Source organism: Lissotriton vulgaris, chromosome 2_2 (assembly GCF_964263255.1).
Source record: "Lissotriton vulgaris chromosome 2_2, aLisVul1.2, whole genome shotgun sequence".
Classification (NCBI taxonomy): Eukaryota; Metazoa; Chordata; class Amphibia; order Caudata; family Salamandridae; genus Lissotriton; species Lissotriton vulgaris.
The window spans coordinates 313,905,712-313,922,520 of NC_141688.1; positions in this window are offsets into that span (position 1 = coordinate 313,905,712).

The following is a 16,809-nucleotide window of genomic DNA, read 5'->3' on the forward strand; positions in this document are numbered from 1 at the left end:
ACCTCAGGGGACTTGAGGTAAGTTCGGTTTGTCCAGAGTATTAAAATGGGATTTTTCGAGTCTGTGCGTTTTCTAAAAGACACAAATGGTTGTGTCAGAAATTACGCTGTTTGAAATGATTCTTGCCGTAAAATCAGACTAAAAACTTATTTCGCTGATGCAGAAGCCACTACAAGTAGCGAAACCACGGGTCTCAGGGTTAAATCGAAATTCTTGCCCACTACAAATATACCTAAACAAGTGTATGCTTTTGAACAGGCTGTCCTGTCATCTTTAACAAAATTAGAGAAGAGTAAAACATTCATTCACCACAATATCAGTAAGGGTCAGCTCAAGGCTATAAAAGATTTGAAATCAGATCCAACAATCATCATTAAACAGGCTGATAAGGGCGGTGCAGTGGTGGTCTGGCCTCGCCCCATGTATCTTTCAGAAGGAAGGACTCACGTGGATAATCAAGAGTGGTACCGAGCGGTCAAAGATGACCCGGTAATAGAAATTCAAGAAAAAATTGCCCGAATCACCACCGAGGCACTAGAGAATGGATTCCTTGGTCCAAAGGAGTTTGAATTCTTAAACAAAAAATCACCTAGAACTCCGGTCCTTTACTTCTTGCCGAAGATCCATAAAAACAGCAAAACACCACCGGGGAGACCTATTGTCTCCGGTTGTGACTCAGCCCTAGAGCCTGCGTCAAAGTATATAGATTTCTTCTTGAAGCCTTTCTTGCCTGATGTCAAATCGTATTTGAGAGATACTATTGACTTCATCAATAAACTCCAGGATATGACCTTTGACCCCGATACGCAACTGATGGTGACGTTGGACGTCACCTCACTATATACTCAAATTCCCCAAGATGAGGCTCTTGAGGTGATGGAATTGTATTTAGAACAACGCGTAAGACCACACAGAGTCCCAACTGCCTTTATTCTAGCTCTGGACCACATCACAATGAAAAGCAACTATTTTAAATTTGAGAACGAATTTTTCATCCAAATCAAAGGCACAGCTATGGGATGTCCATACGCACCAGAAATGGCCGTGTTGTACATGTCCCAATACGAAGAAAAATTCATTCACAAAGACAACCCTTACAGTACAAACATCAGACAATGGTTGAGGTATATTGACGATGTCTTGCTCCTGTGGCAGGGGAGCCAGACAGAGCTCATAGCCTTCCATGAATGGCTAAACTCGAGACACCCCGACATCAAATTTTCTATCAACCACAGTAATCAAAAAATGACGTTTCTTGATGTGGCAGTCTGCATTCAGGGAAATAGGTTAACCACCACTCTGTTCAAAAAGGCAACAGACAAAAACACTATTTTACACTACAAAAGTGCCCATCCACAGTGTTTAAAACAGAACCTCCCTTATGGCCAACTATTGCGAATCAGGCGCAATTGCTCTGAACTCGAGGAGTTCGATATACATGCGGACACCTTCTGCCAAGAACTAAACAAGAGGGGTTATCCCCATAAACTCCTAAAACATTCTAAGAAAAGAGCGCGCTTCACTCCCAGAGAAGATTTGCTAAAAATTAAGGAGAAGAAGGAATTGGAGAAACTGGTCTGTGTGACTACCTATGGGGCGCACACGAACAAGTTTCGCCAAATCATTCTACGTAATTGGCACTTGTTGGAGGGAATGGAATTCCCTTTGCAAAAACCGATCTTTGCAATGAGGAAAAATCCAAGCGTCGGACAACAAATAATTAGAGCTGATAGCTCTTTACAAAAACCAAAGAGTGATCTTATAGCCAAATGGAATCTCAAACCCATCACAGGCCACCGCAAATGTGGTACTTGTGTGGCCTGCCATAATGTTGTAGAAGGGGATGAATTTTGCCACAATGGCATCAAATGGAGACACAGTTTGCATACAAACTGTAAGAGTAAAAATGTAATCTACGGGATTTTGTGTGCGTGCAACAAACTGTACATAGGTAAAACTTGCCAACAGGTAAATGTCAGGATAACACAACACCGCTCGAGATTAAAGAAAAAAGTGCAGAACGCCCCAATGGTGGAGCACTTTCTAGCTGCCAGCCACAAAGAAACGGACTTCAAATGGACGGTCTTGTTGGGATTAGATCCACAACATAGATCGCCCAATATAGAGCAGGCACTTTTGCGCAAAGAGGCGTACCTGATACTCCGCTTTGACACTATCAACACGGGCCTTAACTCAATGAGTGAAATTTCCAGACTTTGAAGTTCACTCATAGTCAATTTGACTACAGGTCCCACAATGCCCCAATGGTGGCTTTCAAAATTGCCCTCCTGTGATTGGCTATATAACAGCGAGCCTCTCAGAGAGACTGTTGGAGCTGTATGCCGTTCACTCTAACTGATGGAATGAGGAAGTGAAACACGCTGACACACCAGCAGGTACGTGCTGTCACAAGACAAGCCGCGCAACCCACAGACTAGCAAACGAGTGCGTTTTTAAACATTGGCGCTCGTTCCTTCTTTTCTCACCTGCAGATACAGACAGGGATTAATAAAAGGGAACCGGTCCGCTCCAGGACCCTCCCTGAACAGAAAAGTTTGGGAAGCGAATTAACGCCCCACTCCGAACACAAAATTGAAGTCCACTTGATTCCCTCTGAGTCATGCATCCAGGTAGGAAACGATTGGTTATTTCTACCGTCACAATGAGCTGGTTAATAATTTCAAACAGCGTAATTTCTGACACAACCATTTGTGTCTTTTAGAAAACGCACAGACTCGAAAAATCCCATTTTAATACTCTGGACAAACCGAACTTACCTCAAGTCCCCTGAGGTACGTTTCTTTTTTATGTTGCACATATGAGAAGGTATGAGTGGGCTGAGGAGAGCAATTTATAATGAGTGTCCACAATTATTTGTGTTTTCGCTAATAGGTTGAGAAACAGGGGAAAGAATTCATTTGGCCCTGAAGAGAGTTTGCGAAGAAACCCTGCAGACTCGAAACGCGTAGGCGAACAGGATTACGTCCTAAGTTTGGAAATACGTAAAAAATACTTGGGAATCTATAGCCTTACAAACATTGTTTCCGAGAGGTTATTTTGTTTTCATGCAGATTCACTTAAAGGCTGCTCCTTGGGCAATAATTGCTTTTGGTTAGAAATACGTTTGCTTAATTGCGTTTGTTGATGTTTTTGAAAGAATAATTTGACATCTTTCCCTCCCCCCGTTTATGATATATGTTCACTTTGTTGTAAACAAAAAACTTTTTTTTCACTGTTTTCATATTGTTTATGTCTGTAAATTCATGTTTTGTGTACTAAGAACTACCTCAAACTTGGTTGGTTATTACGTAAATGACAGTGGGATTTCTCTGTACACGTAAAACCTTTTTCCATAAAACTTGAAAAATAAAAACGGCGCAAATAATCGCCTTGATAAACATATTAAGTTTTGTTTATCTGTTCACCCAAAACAGAATGGTGTAAAACATATTGAAGTGTGGGTTACCTTCTTCGTAACAAAGTATTTGGGCCCTTACCCCACTTCTGTCCGCATGGGCCAAACTCCTTTTTGTCACATTATTTTTGACAGCAGCAGTTGGTATATGACAAAGACAATAGACAACAATTATTGTATTATTTCTTTTGCATTTTGCACAAATAAGCATAATGTTAGTCCATATGTTCATGTTGCACAGTTTATTCTAGGTTGATTTAATAACATGCAGCAAACATATTAGTTTTATTAAAACATTATGGAAGACTGACTTCACAAGCCTGAACAAAATATTGTTCATTAACCCGCTACATCAGAACCAAGACACCCAGGCTACACAGAGTGTCGGCCAGGCCGTGTCACACCACCTTTTCTTTGTTGGAGCAGCAGGCGACCTAGGAGGGCCAGTGGACTGTGCCTTGTGGAGCGCGCACTGCACCACGCCTGCATCACCTGGCAGCAGGTAACTGGTGTTTCTGCTCCCACTTTGTCACTTCCCGACTGTCCTGATTTATTCTTCAGTTGCTTGAATTTCTTTAATATATTTGTTGTTTTAGTTTGAAGTTTGGTTTCTTTTCTTTGCTGATTTTTTCACCATCCTCACAAAACAAAGGCAGAGAAAACTGTCCATATGCGCGTGCTTGGCCACAGATGTGGCGGGTTTGTGTTCATAAGGTAGTGAGTACAGCTGTCGGCAGACAGTGCTACGGACGAACACACGCTTGTGTCGAGCACATCTTCTAGAAAGCTGGGAGCGCACAGAGTGAAGGGGATGAGCACGGCACTGCTGGACGGAGACATCCCTCCCTTATTCAGAAAAGTCAGCCCAGATATGATATATCCTGCCCAAGTGTGCTCTGGGTAAATCTATTAGTGTACAGCACTGCGGTCCTGCGTAGTGCAGCTGGAGTGTAGTTGAATAGATGATGTGGAGATCCCCAACAGCACTACAATGTCCGCCAGTGGCCGCACGTAGAGATTGAACAACACAGAACTCAAGGATGATACCTGCAGGGCTCCGCAGTTCAACAGCAGGACTTCAGAAGAGCAGGACTCACCTGCTAGGACTTGCCCTTCAGGAATGAACTGGGCCAATCCATGGCCATTCCTGACACTCCGGCATTTTGGATCCTTTTGATATGGATTCTGTGATTTACAGTATTGGAGGCTTAGGGCAAGGAGTGTGATGCCCATTGCAGAACCTAGATTGAGTCTCCTTTTCGAATCCTTCACTACCGCCACGACAGCGGTTTCTGGACTATATTTGGGCTGAATCTGTCTGAATCAAGTGTAGGACATTGTTGACTTGTATCACTTCCAAGAGCTGCAGATTCGCATGTTTTTCCAACACTTTGCTCAGTTCCGGGAGCAGTGAGATGGATTGGAAGCTTCCTGAGCACAACAGCTCTCGTTTCTTTGTTTAATATGGCTTTAACCATGGTGTGCTTCCACGCGGAGGGTGCTATCCTCTTTTCTAAGGGCAGGTGAAGCATATCTAGTAAAGTTGGGCAAAGGCGTTGGAAAGGATCCATGGAGGGGCAGGGTCCGGGGGGGAACCTGACTTGGCTTTGCTGCAAAGGGCAGTGAAGTTCTCAAAGGTTATGCTTGAAAACCCTGAGAGGTCATTTGAGTTTCTTTCCTTCATATTGCTGTAGAGTTTGGGGCCTGGGCCTCCATCAGAATCTTGGATGGTTAGGGAGATGTCTGTAATTCTTTGGGGAAGAATAAGGCCAGGTCGTTGCATCTTCAGTTTGAAGGCTCAGGGGAGGGGCTGGTTGAAGTGGATCCAATAGTGACTTTGTAATTCTGAACATCTCTCGTGGGGAGTTTGTTGCGCTGTTCATTCGCGCTTTGTAGTACGAGGCCTGGACAGGCAGTTTTTTTTTCGAAACTGTATCTCCTCACTGCTTCACAATATTTAACTTTGCTTGATTCACCATAAACCTTCCTCCATTCCCTTTCAGCTATTTAACACTTTTTCTTTAGTGTTTGTAAGTGGGGGATGTACTGAGGGTGGATATGTGTTTAGTTTTTATGGATTCGGTCTTTATTTATTTATAAAGTTTTATATAGCGCGCACTTGATCCCGATGGATATCAGAGCGCTTTACAATTTGAGGGAGAGGAAGGAACCGTTTATCAATATGAATAAACTCTCATGTAATTACTTTGCAAGGAAGCAATGAAGTTTGTGAACACAACAGATACAGGGGTTGCAGCAGGCAACACAGCTCCAAACACAGTCCAGCATTGAGTTCAATGGACTGCCATCACACAAGCACAGTTGACCACAATACAGACCCCTCAAGTAGTTCCATGGTTTGGACCAGGGAGTGATTTATCCATTGCCTTCATGTGGTCATGGCCCAGGTCCTGCCTGCTCATACTGAGGGCAAGTTTCCATTCTTTGCAGTTTCGCTTTGACCAGCTGTGGTCTCTTCAAGTGAACAGTTTGGGTGATGAGGGTAAACACGGGTTGGTCAAGGCTATCGGGATCAAGAAGTGATCAGACCAAATAACGGGTAGTGAATCCAACACAATCAGACGCAAGTCATCAGTAAAGATTGGATCGAGCAGGTGACCCTTTTCGTGAGTGGTACCCTGTACTCCTTGGGTTCGTTGGATAGTGGCGAGGTCTAACAGGAGCCCAAATGCCTGGGCGCCTGCGGGCTCCTCAAGGTGTAGGTTGAAATCACCTAACTCCGTGGAATTGGGTTTCTTGACTCCCAGTCTAGCAAGTACATCTGGAAGGTCTGGGCAAATTGGCTGGTAGGGCCAGGGGGGCAATAAATGAGTACTCCGGAAGAGGTGGGTGATGGGCATAAGGAGATTGGGAATGTCATGCATTCGCAGTAGGGGCATGTAACAGCTTCCTTGAGTATCATTGCAGTCCCCCCGCCCTTCCTGTCCTCTCTGTCTCTACTGGAAATATAATAGTTGAGGGGCCTGTCCCGATTCCTGATGGAGCAAAGTTTCAGTCAAGAAAACCACTTCTAGATTTACCTCCTCCAGAAACGTAAACATTTCCAGCTTAAGGTGTGGGAGAGCTCTACAGTCAATCAGGTGCATTTTCCATCTGCATTTGGGGGTACAGGAGTTTTTGAGAGGTAAGGACAGAAGGGGAGGGTAGATTAACTCTTACATTGCAAATTACTCTTAGTCAATATTTATTATTTTATTTATTTTATAGCATTTGTAAGGCGCACAGCTACCCACAAAGGGGTTCCCGGCGCCGAATTAGCAAAAACACAGGGCACAGCTAGAGAGAGAGCAGATCCGAAGGCAATTATTTGTCAAACAACCAGGTTTTTACGCTTTTCCTAAAGTTCTTAAAGTAGTCAAGTCAACTGAATGTAGACATTCATCTTTACTAACCCTCCTGAGAGCTACAACTTGCCGAGATGAATATTTGATCTGAAGTGGGTGAGTTGGAGCAGGGTACAGCGCCCCTGGCCCTGTTTGGGTGCAGACGGGCACGCCTTGGGCGTGCAAGAGGCGCAGTCGAGCCCCGGCTTCACTAAATAGTGATTGGTGATTCGAGCAGCTAGAGTGCTGACCAAAATGTCATCTTGCAGTGTGCTAGTTCCCCCTACCACTGCCACTGATAAGATCAAAATGCCATTACAGTGCTCACAACGGGTATGTACAAAGTGCAAAACCAAAGCGAGATAAACACATCAAGTTCAGTGCAAGCAGAATTGTTTTTAAAACCATCAAATGCAACAAATTCAGTGCAAGTTTCCAGGAGTTCTTTATTAAAGTTCATTTTTAAAACAGTAGTATTCTAAAAATTACCCCCACGAAGCGCACTGTGGTAGGGTGTTGCCTCATTTTAGTAACATTTGAACTATTTGAGTTCAAAACCAATTTGTTTGTTAAAATCTGCAGATCATGGAGCAGATGTTGGATTCGGTGGCAAATGTGGCCATCTATAATTATGGGAAAACTTTGCGGCCGCACAATTGCTTTATTCCTGTGGCCCTGCTTATTCCCCAGAGGTCACATTGTTTTTTTTTAAACTTATATTAGTTGCAGTAGGTTATACCAACCCACCAGTAGAGGGAGCCAGAGGGCCCCTACCGAACAATGAACTACTAGATCCAGACATGCGAGGCTAACAGGACAGCAGGCCCTGCAATCCCGGCATCACCCCCACTCCAGTGCTAGAGTACCCCAAATTTCGCTCCACCCCCCCCTGTCGATCACGTTCAGACATCGACCCCAGCAACGCAGAAAAAAATGCGTTCTCACCTGTTCATGTGAGCACAGTTGGGATACAGGGAGATTCTTAGTGGGTATGGACAGTGGTACGACTAGCGAGAGTGCAGGAGAGGGCCCCAGTCCCCTGGGAACCGACAGTGAGGGATCACTGACAAAATTTCGACCTCCAAAATATCGACCTACAGGAATATCGAGTCAAACATATCGAGGGCAAGAATATCGACATCCTATCTACAACATGGTAAGTACAAAAATATCGAAAATATAATATAGATGTCAAAAATATCTATGTTAAAAATATCGTTTTTTTTTAAATATAAATGTAAAATAAAGTAATTAACACTAATAAATATAATCTACATAGTTAAAAGTATCTAATAATGTATACAATTAATAAATAATACATATATAATAATACATTAATTAAATATATACAGTAAATATATAATATATATGTACTGAACAATAATTTGTAATACTTATTTTACTAATTTATAAAATAATAAAATATATTCTACATTACAAATACAATTGCAAACATAAAACAATAACATAAATAAAATGTAAAAAACATATAATATTAAATATACTTTTAATATTTTTACAATTAATTATATAAAACGTTGGATAGCGTAAGGGTAAAAATTACTATTCCCACTCCAGAGAGTGCAACAGTAGGGAAAGCGTTGGATAGCTTATGAGTAAAAATTACTATTCCCACTCCAGAGAGTGCAACAGTAGGGAAAGCGTTGGATAGCGTAGGAGTATAAATTACTATTCCCACTCCACAGAGTGCAACAGTAGGGAAAGCGTTGGATACCGTAGGAGTAAAAATTACTATTCCCACTCCAGAGAGTGCAACAGTAGGGAAAGCGTTGGATAGCGTAGGGATACAAATTACTATTCCCACTCCAGAGAGTGCAACAGTAGGGAAAGCGTTGGATAGCGTAGGAGTAAAAATTACTATTCCCACTCCAGAGAGTGCAACAGTAGGGAAAGCGTTGGATAGCGTAGGGGTAAAAATTACTATTCCCACTCCAGAGAATGCAACAGTAGTCAAAGCGTTGGATAGCGTAGGAGTAAAAATTACTATTCCCACTCCAGAGAGTGCATCAGTAGGGAAAGCGTCGGATAGCGTAGGAGTAAAAATTACTATTCCCACTCCAGAGAGTGCAACAGTAGGGAAAGCGTTGGATAGCGTAGGGGTAGAAATTAGTATTCCCACTCCAGAGAGTGCAAAAGTAGGGAAAGCTTTGGATAGCGTAGGGGTAAAAATTACTATTCCCACTCCAGAGAGTGCAACAGTAGGGAAAGCGTTGGATAGCGTAGGAGTATAAATTACTATTCCCACTCCACAGAGTGCTACAGTAGTGAAAGCGTTGGATAGCGTAGGAGTAAAAATTACTATTCCCACTCCAGAGAGTGCAACAGTAGGGAAAGCGTTGGATAGCGTAGGGGTAAAAATTACTATTCCCACTCCAGAGAATGCAACAGTAGTGAAAGCGTTGGATAGCGTAGGAGTAAAAATTACTATTCCCACTCCAGAGAGTGGATCAGTAGGGAAAGCGTTGGATAGCGTAGGAGTAAAAATTACTATTCCCACTCCAGAGAGTGCAACAGTAGGGAAAGCGTTGGATAGCGTAGGGGTAAAAATTACTATTCCCACTCCAGAGAGTGCAAAAGTAGGGAAAGCTTTGGATAGCGTAGGGGTAATAATTACTATTCCCACTCCAGAGAGTGCAACAGTAGGGAAAGCGTTGGATAGCGTAGGAGTATAAATTACTATTCCCACTCCACAGAGTGCTACAGTAGTGAAAGCGTTGGATAGCGTAGGAGTAAAAACTTACTATTCCCACTCCAGAGAGTGCAACAGTAGGGAAAGCGTTGGATAGCGTAGGGATACAAATTACTATTCCCACTCCAGAGAGTGCAACAGTAGGGAAAGCTTTGGATAGCGTAAGGTTACAAATTACTATTCCCACTCCAGTGAGCGCAACAGTAGGGAAAGCGTTGGATAGCGTAGTAGTAAAAATTACTATTCCCACTCCAGAGAGTGCAACAGTAGGGAAAGCGTTGGATAGCGTAGGGATACAAATTACTATTCCCACTCCAGAGAGTGCAACAGTAGGGAAAGCTTTGGATAGCATAGGGGTAAAAATTACTATTCCCACCCCAGAGAGTGCAACAGTAGGGAAAGCGTTGGATAGCGAGGAGTAAAAAATACTATTCCCACTCCAGAGAGTGCAACAGTAGGGAAAACGTTGGATAGCGTAGGGGTAAAAATTACTATTCCCACTCCAGAGAGTGCAACAGTAAGGAAACCTTTGGATAGTGTAGGGGTAAAAATTACTATTCCCACTCCAGAGAGTGCAACAGTAGGGAAAGCGTTGGATAGCGTAGGGGTAACAATTACTATTCCCACTCCAGAGAGTGCAACAGTAGGGAAAGTGTTGGATAGCGTAGGGGGAAAAATTACTATTCCCACTACAGAGAGTGCAACAGTAGGGAAAGCTTTGGATAGCGTAGGGATAACAATTACTATTCCAACTCTATAGAGTGCAACAGTAGGGAAAGTGTTGGATAGCGTAGGGGTAAAAATGACTATTCCCACTCCAGAGAGTGCAACAGTAGGGAAAGCTTTGGATAGCGTAGGAGTAACAATTACTATTCCAACTCCAGAGAGTGCAACAGTAGGGAAAGTGTTGGATAGCGTAGGGGTTAAAATAACATACTAATAAATAAAAGTTTTTTTAATAAAAATAATATAAACAATTAAATATATATACACCATATACAATACCTATACATAATAATAAAATACATGATTAACTAAATATATTTAACCTAAAATAAATATTAAAAAATAACATTTTATAATATTTATTTACCAATTAACAATTAATTAACAATTATATTATTAACAAAACAATTATTTTAAAAACATTATTACTTATTTACATTTAAATTACTTCCCACCATATTCCCCTATAAACCCACTACCCGCAACAGAACACATTTATCTATTTATGAATTAATAAATATTATTTACCAATCAATTAAAATTAATTACAATTATTTACCATTTAATAATAATTTTATTATAATTCCTACTAATCAATAATTAATTAAACATAATTAAATAACTTCCCACCCTATTCCCCTATAAACCCACAACCCGCTACAGAACATATATATCAATTAATCAATTGATTAAAATGAAATACCAATTAATTAAATTTAATTACCAATTATTTAAAATTATTTAATAATAACTACTAATTACTATTTATTTTAACATATTTAAATTACTTCCCACCCTATTCCCCTATAAACCCACAACCCGCTATAGAACATATTTTTCAATTAATCAATTAATTAAAATGATTTACCAATTAATTAAATTTAATTACCAATTATTTAAAATGAATTAATATTAACTACTCATTATTAAATAATTTAACCTAATTATATTACTTCCCACCCTATTTCTCTATAAACCCATAACCCGTTACAGAACATATTTATCAATTAATCAATTAATTAAAAATAATTTCCAATTAATTAAAATTAATTACCAAGTAATTACAATTAAGTAATAAATCCTACTAATTAATAATCAATTTTACATAATTAAATTACTTCCCACCCTATTCCCCTATAAAGCCACAACCCGCTCCGGTACTAAAACTTATAATGTCCTTATAAATAAATTTATTAATATATATAATTAATACACATATAATATTTTTTTTAAAATACTTAAGTAAAACATATAACACATACATAATAAAAAACTAAAAAATTATACAAATATCGATATTAGTGTTATCGAAATTAGTAACATCGATATATATGCTATTGATATTACTAACTTCGATATTACTTACATCGATATAAAGAATTTCGATATTACTTACCTTAGGATCGATATTCTGTCCAACGATATTCTTGACATCGATATTCTGCACCTTCGAATTTTCATACACGATATTTTGGTAGGTCGATATTTCCTACTGGATATTTTGACTGTGTCCCGAATAGGACAACATACAACTTTCTGGTGGACATGGGGGTGATGAGGTCATGCCTAGGAGAAGGGGCAATCCCCTCATCAAAACATACTGCAACTATACAAGGAGTCTCTAGTACAGTGGTGGGAATCCCCATCACAGAACCCCTCGAGCTGGAGACAGGGGGGATGGGGTGAGGGACCAGTTCTTATATTTTCCCTCATCCCCCACTCATACATTAGGGCAAGGCACGACCAAATGACCAAGCTAAACATGTCCATTCAGTTTGCAGCCAATGGAACTATAGCCGGCTTCTCCCCTGGAGCTTCCTCCCTAGAACCCAGACCAGCGAACCACTCCTACATGTCAGCCCCAGCCAGTTAGACCCCTTCGCTGAGGCAGTCCTGGGATATATGGGGGACTTCTTTGAACTCTGCAGGTTAGCCTGTCAGTGGGCACGTTGCACCCACCACCTCTTAGTTAAAGCAACCAAACAACAAGGACCCTGATAGCCAGCAGAGTAAGCAAGGAGGAAGAGAGCTGGGGCCACGACGCGCACATGCCTACCAGGGCCCCTGAGGCTGGGTGGGAAGCAGGGCCCAGGTGCCCGGGGACAATGAAGGTAACAGACAGAGCACAGGTACCTCTGAGATCACCTGGCTCAGCCTCTAGAGTGTTGTAAATGAGGTCGCCTGGCACTTTGTGGTGCATTCCCCATGTCTGAAGTCCCCTTCTTGCTACCGAATACATTACCCAAGCACATAACCACCAGAGGGAATTTGACACGTAGAGCAAATAGAACACGACCCCAAGGAAGGGTCTCCACCGACCACATGGGGAGGGACCATGAGATGGGCAGGCAGCCACAAGTACCCCCTACACAGCCTCCCACTGGAAAGGGTCAGAAGCAGGAGAAAGCTAAAAGAGACACATTGAAGTGGGTCCAACACAAAATGGAAAATACCACCCTCCCAGGGGCAGCGCTGGCTGCAAGCATGCAAATGGAACCAGTCTGGCAGAGCGCTGCACCACAGAACCCTAGAGGGTTTCAACCAAGTTGAAACGGCAAAGGCCACGGAGTTTGGCAGCAGCCGGTCCTCTGAGAATGTTACTACTGCCTCAGAATGTAAAATCAGAATATCACGAACAGAGATCGATAAATCCAGGCCAATCCCCGCAGAATTCCCATCCTCATAACCAAGCCCAAGGTAACCTGAAAGTACCTTACGTGCAGCCACAGGGAGATCAGAGAGCCACTGCGCGACTGCAGCAGGGATCAGGTGGCTAGTCAAACACATGGCAACCACAGCAACAGACAGGGAACCCAGCCCACAAGGACCGGAGCCGCAGCAGGAAGCGGTAACTGTCTGGGGAGGCAATGTCGTTGCACAATCACACCTACGCAGTAAGCTCAAACCCCCAACTGCACACTTCAAGATGCATTTAAAAATAAAGACTGGTGACAACATTAGGAATTCAAGCCTTTACATGCGTTGAGGTAACTGAGGGCTGCTGTGCATCTTGTTGATCGGGAATCAGCACTAGAGTCTGCCATTCGGGTACCGGAAGTAACCTCGGCCCCACTCTGCTGCTGACCCTCCAGCGCAGGGTTGACTTGCCGCATCCCGTGGGCAGGGCAGTCTGATGAGGAGACAGAGCGGCTCCCGTCTAAGTCCTTAAAAGAAGACACCTGGGTCCCCTCATCCAAGTCCAATTGGGACAGGTCTCAAAACCAGATCAGAGGGACCCTACTCTTGGGCCGCTGGCCTTGGACCAAAATTCCTTCATGTAGTGTGGTTCCAACCACAGCAACCCCAAAAGCCAACAGCCTCTGAGCCAATGGAGGCTCATTTTTCAGTTCCAAAATGAAGCAATGTTCCAGTGTCGGGGCGGGGTTTCCCGCACACTTGAGACAATGAAAACCCCATAGCACATGCATAAATTCCAACCAATCGCAAAGCACTGCATGGAGTTAGAAGGTAGTTCACCAGAACAATAAGTCTTCCCAGTTAATTTCCCATATAGGGCGAAGTTCGACAAGTCCTGGCCTCGCAGCGGGCTCTCCATTTAGCAATATTCTGCCTCCTTGTTTCCCTCATGCATAACATGTCGTTGGTTATAGGTCCTTGGCCACAGCGAGGGACAGCAGGCCCCAATATCCTGGATAAGACATAGTCGGAGATAGAGAGGGTGCTGGGAAGGAGAGAGTCCACAAAAATCCATCACTGCTCCGTGTGGGATACTCAGAAATATGCTCACCGATGTAACCGGTCTAGCGATCAGCTGACACACACACAGACCGTCTGGGGGTGGAAATAGCCTAATTTTGGACATCACCACATCAGAAACACATGGGGGCCACGGTACAGCTCTCTGACCCCTTCCGGTACACGACAATCGAAACAAGCAAATCACATGAAAACTTAGTGAAACACCCAAAAGGCCAGTAAAAAAGAAGCCTAAAGCTATCCCAAAAAGAACCTTCCAGAAAAAGGGCATAGTCAAGACACCTGGCGCTGTTAGGGAGTGTCCCACTGCATGCCGCATGCTGGGATTGGAGTGGTATACACGTGACCCTAGAGCACGTTGCAATCTTCAACAACACCTAATTATGGTACTTCCCCTTTTTACACATCGCCCCATGCACTTGGAGACCAAAAGGTGCCACACACACACTCACTAGTAAAGGTAGTGTATTGGAAGTCTTGCGACACCCATAAAACGTAAGTTAAATAACCAAGACCATCCATATGCTCACAAAAGTCACACCTTCAGAAAATATATCCTTCTCTGTCATGGTGAGGGGGAAGAACTGATGACCCGTAAGCAAGAATTAAGGTGACGCATGAAAAAACACCCTTTGTTTGGAAAAAGTAGATACCCCAATTGGGGTCACCTTCCATTGCGCCACTAAAATAGCATGTATGAATGTAAAAGCACACCCCTAAAAGAAAGACACAGGAATCTCTGAGAATGATAGACATAAGGATGCAAATGGTTTCTGAACATAACCAACAAACAACAGCTCTTATCCAACAGGTCTGCAATCGCACCACCAACGTGCACCACCTTTACAGCGGCCCACCACCTCTTCAGCAACTACTTCCACATCTCCAACTTGACCCAAGTGTACGAGCCAAAGACCACCAACTCTTTCATCACAGACTTTGTAAACTCTTTGAAAAGTAAAGAAACCCCCGATCACTGGAGGACAACAGACATGTTACCTGGATCCAGCTCCAAGACCTGCAATTTTCATTACGTTATATATTTCTGTACATTTCTATTTCCTCTGTTTATTGTGGGTGTGGCCACAAACATACATGGCCAAAGATCTGCCTAGTCAAATGCAGTCCATTCCAACACTTATACAGCACTTGGGTAGGGGCCTTTCCCATAACAATTATAATTACACTGAACTCTACCCTAGCATCCCAAACACACTGCACAGGGCACTCTTACACAACACATGATATCAGCACATGACAGCTATGGGTGCTCAGACATCAGCCAGGTAATGTTGCATCTGTTCATAGATACCGCATGCAGAAAGAAACAGACAGGATTTACTTGTCCCAAGAGTGAGCTCCCGAAAAAACTAGTTCAAGTTCAAGTTCAGTAATTTGTATAGCGCACTACTCACCCAGAGGGTCTCAAGGCGCTTGAGTGAGGGTGGGTGCATCACTTATCGAATAGCCAGGTTTTTAGCTGCTTTCTGAAGGAGAGGTGGTTCTGTGTGAGGCGGAGGTGAGTGGGGAGAGAATTCCAGGTTTTGGACGCTAAATAGGAAAAAGATCTTCCTCCCATGGTGGATCTCTTGATGCGCGGGATAGTGGCGAGGGCTTGATTGGATGAACGTAGTTGGCGGGTGGGTGTGTAGAAGGATAGTCGTTTGTTGAGTCATTCGGGTCCTAGGGCGTAGAGGGCCTTGTGTGCATGGGTGAGGAGACAGAACGTTATTCTTTTGTTGACGGGAAGCCAGTGGAGATCTTTCAGATGGCCGGAAATGTGAGCTTGATGGGGGATGTCCAGTATGAGTCTGGCTGAGGCGTTTTGGATGCGTTGGAGTTTTTTCTGTAGTTTGGCTGTGGTTCCGGCGTAGAGGGTGTTTCCATAATCTAGTCGGCTAGTGACTAGTGCATGGGTGACTGTCTTTCTTGTTTCGTGGGTATCCAGCGGAAGATTTTTTTGAGGATGCGTAGGATGTTGAAGCAAGAGGATGAGATGGCGTTGACTTGTCTGTTCATCGATAGGGAGGAGTCTAGGATAAAGCCCAGGTTACGTGCGTGATCTGTAGGTATGGGTGCTGTGCCCAGAGCCGGTGGCCACCACGAGTCGTCCCATGCAGAGGGGGAAGATCCTAAGATGAGGACTTCCGTTTTATCCGAGTTTAGTTTTAAACGACTGTTCTTCATCCATTCGGCTACTTCTTTCATTCCATCGTGTAGATTGGTTTTGGCGGTGTTAGGATCTTTGGTGAGGGAGAGGATCAGCTGGGTGTTGTCAGCGTAGGAGATGATGTTGAGGTTGTGTTGTCGCGCAATGGATGCGAGGGGACTCATGTACACATTGAAGAGGGTGGGACTGAGTGATGATCCTTGTGGTACGCCGCAGATGATTTCGGTTGCCTCTGATTTGAATGGGGGGAGGCGGACTCTCTGGGTTCTTCCGGCGAGGAACGAGATGATCCAGTCCAACGCTTTTCCTTGTATTCCGATGTTGCTGAGGCGTTGTATGAGGGTGTTATGACAGACTGTGTCGAAGGCGGCGGAGAGATCAAGTAGGATGAGGGCAACTGTTTCTCCATTGTCCAGTAGCGATCGGATGTCGTCTGTAGCAGCGATGAGGGCGGTTTCGGTGCTGTGTTTGGCTCGGAAGCCGGATTGTGAGGGGTCAATTGTACCTATGTAGGATTAAGGCCAAGATACAACCCAACAGAGTAGAACACCATAGTTTTGTAGTAAACGTAAATTGATACGAGGCCAATCCCACAGAACTGCACCTTTTCACCCAGCCTAGCAATATTCAAACAAAGTTAGATAGGATGTGCAGGTGAGGCACCATAGGGGAGGATACAGTTTGGCTCCAAGACTTTCCATAAAATAGGTTCTTGGAGGTGGCAAAC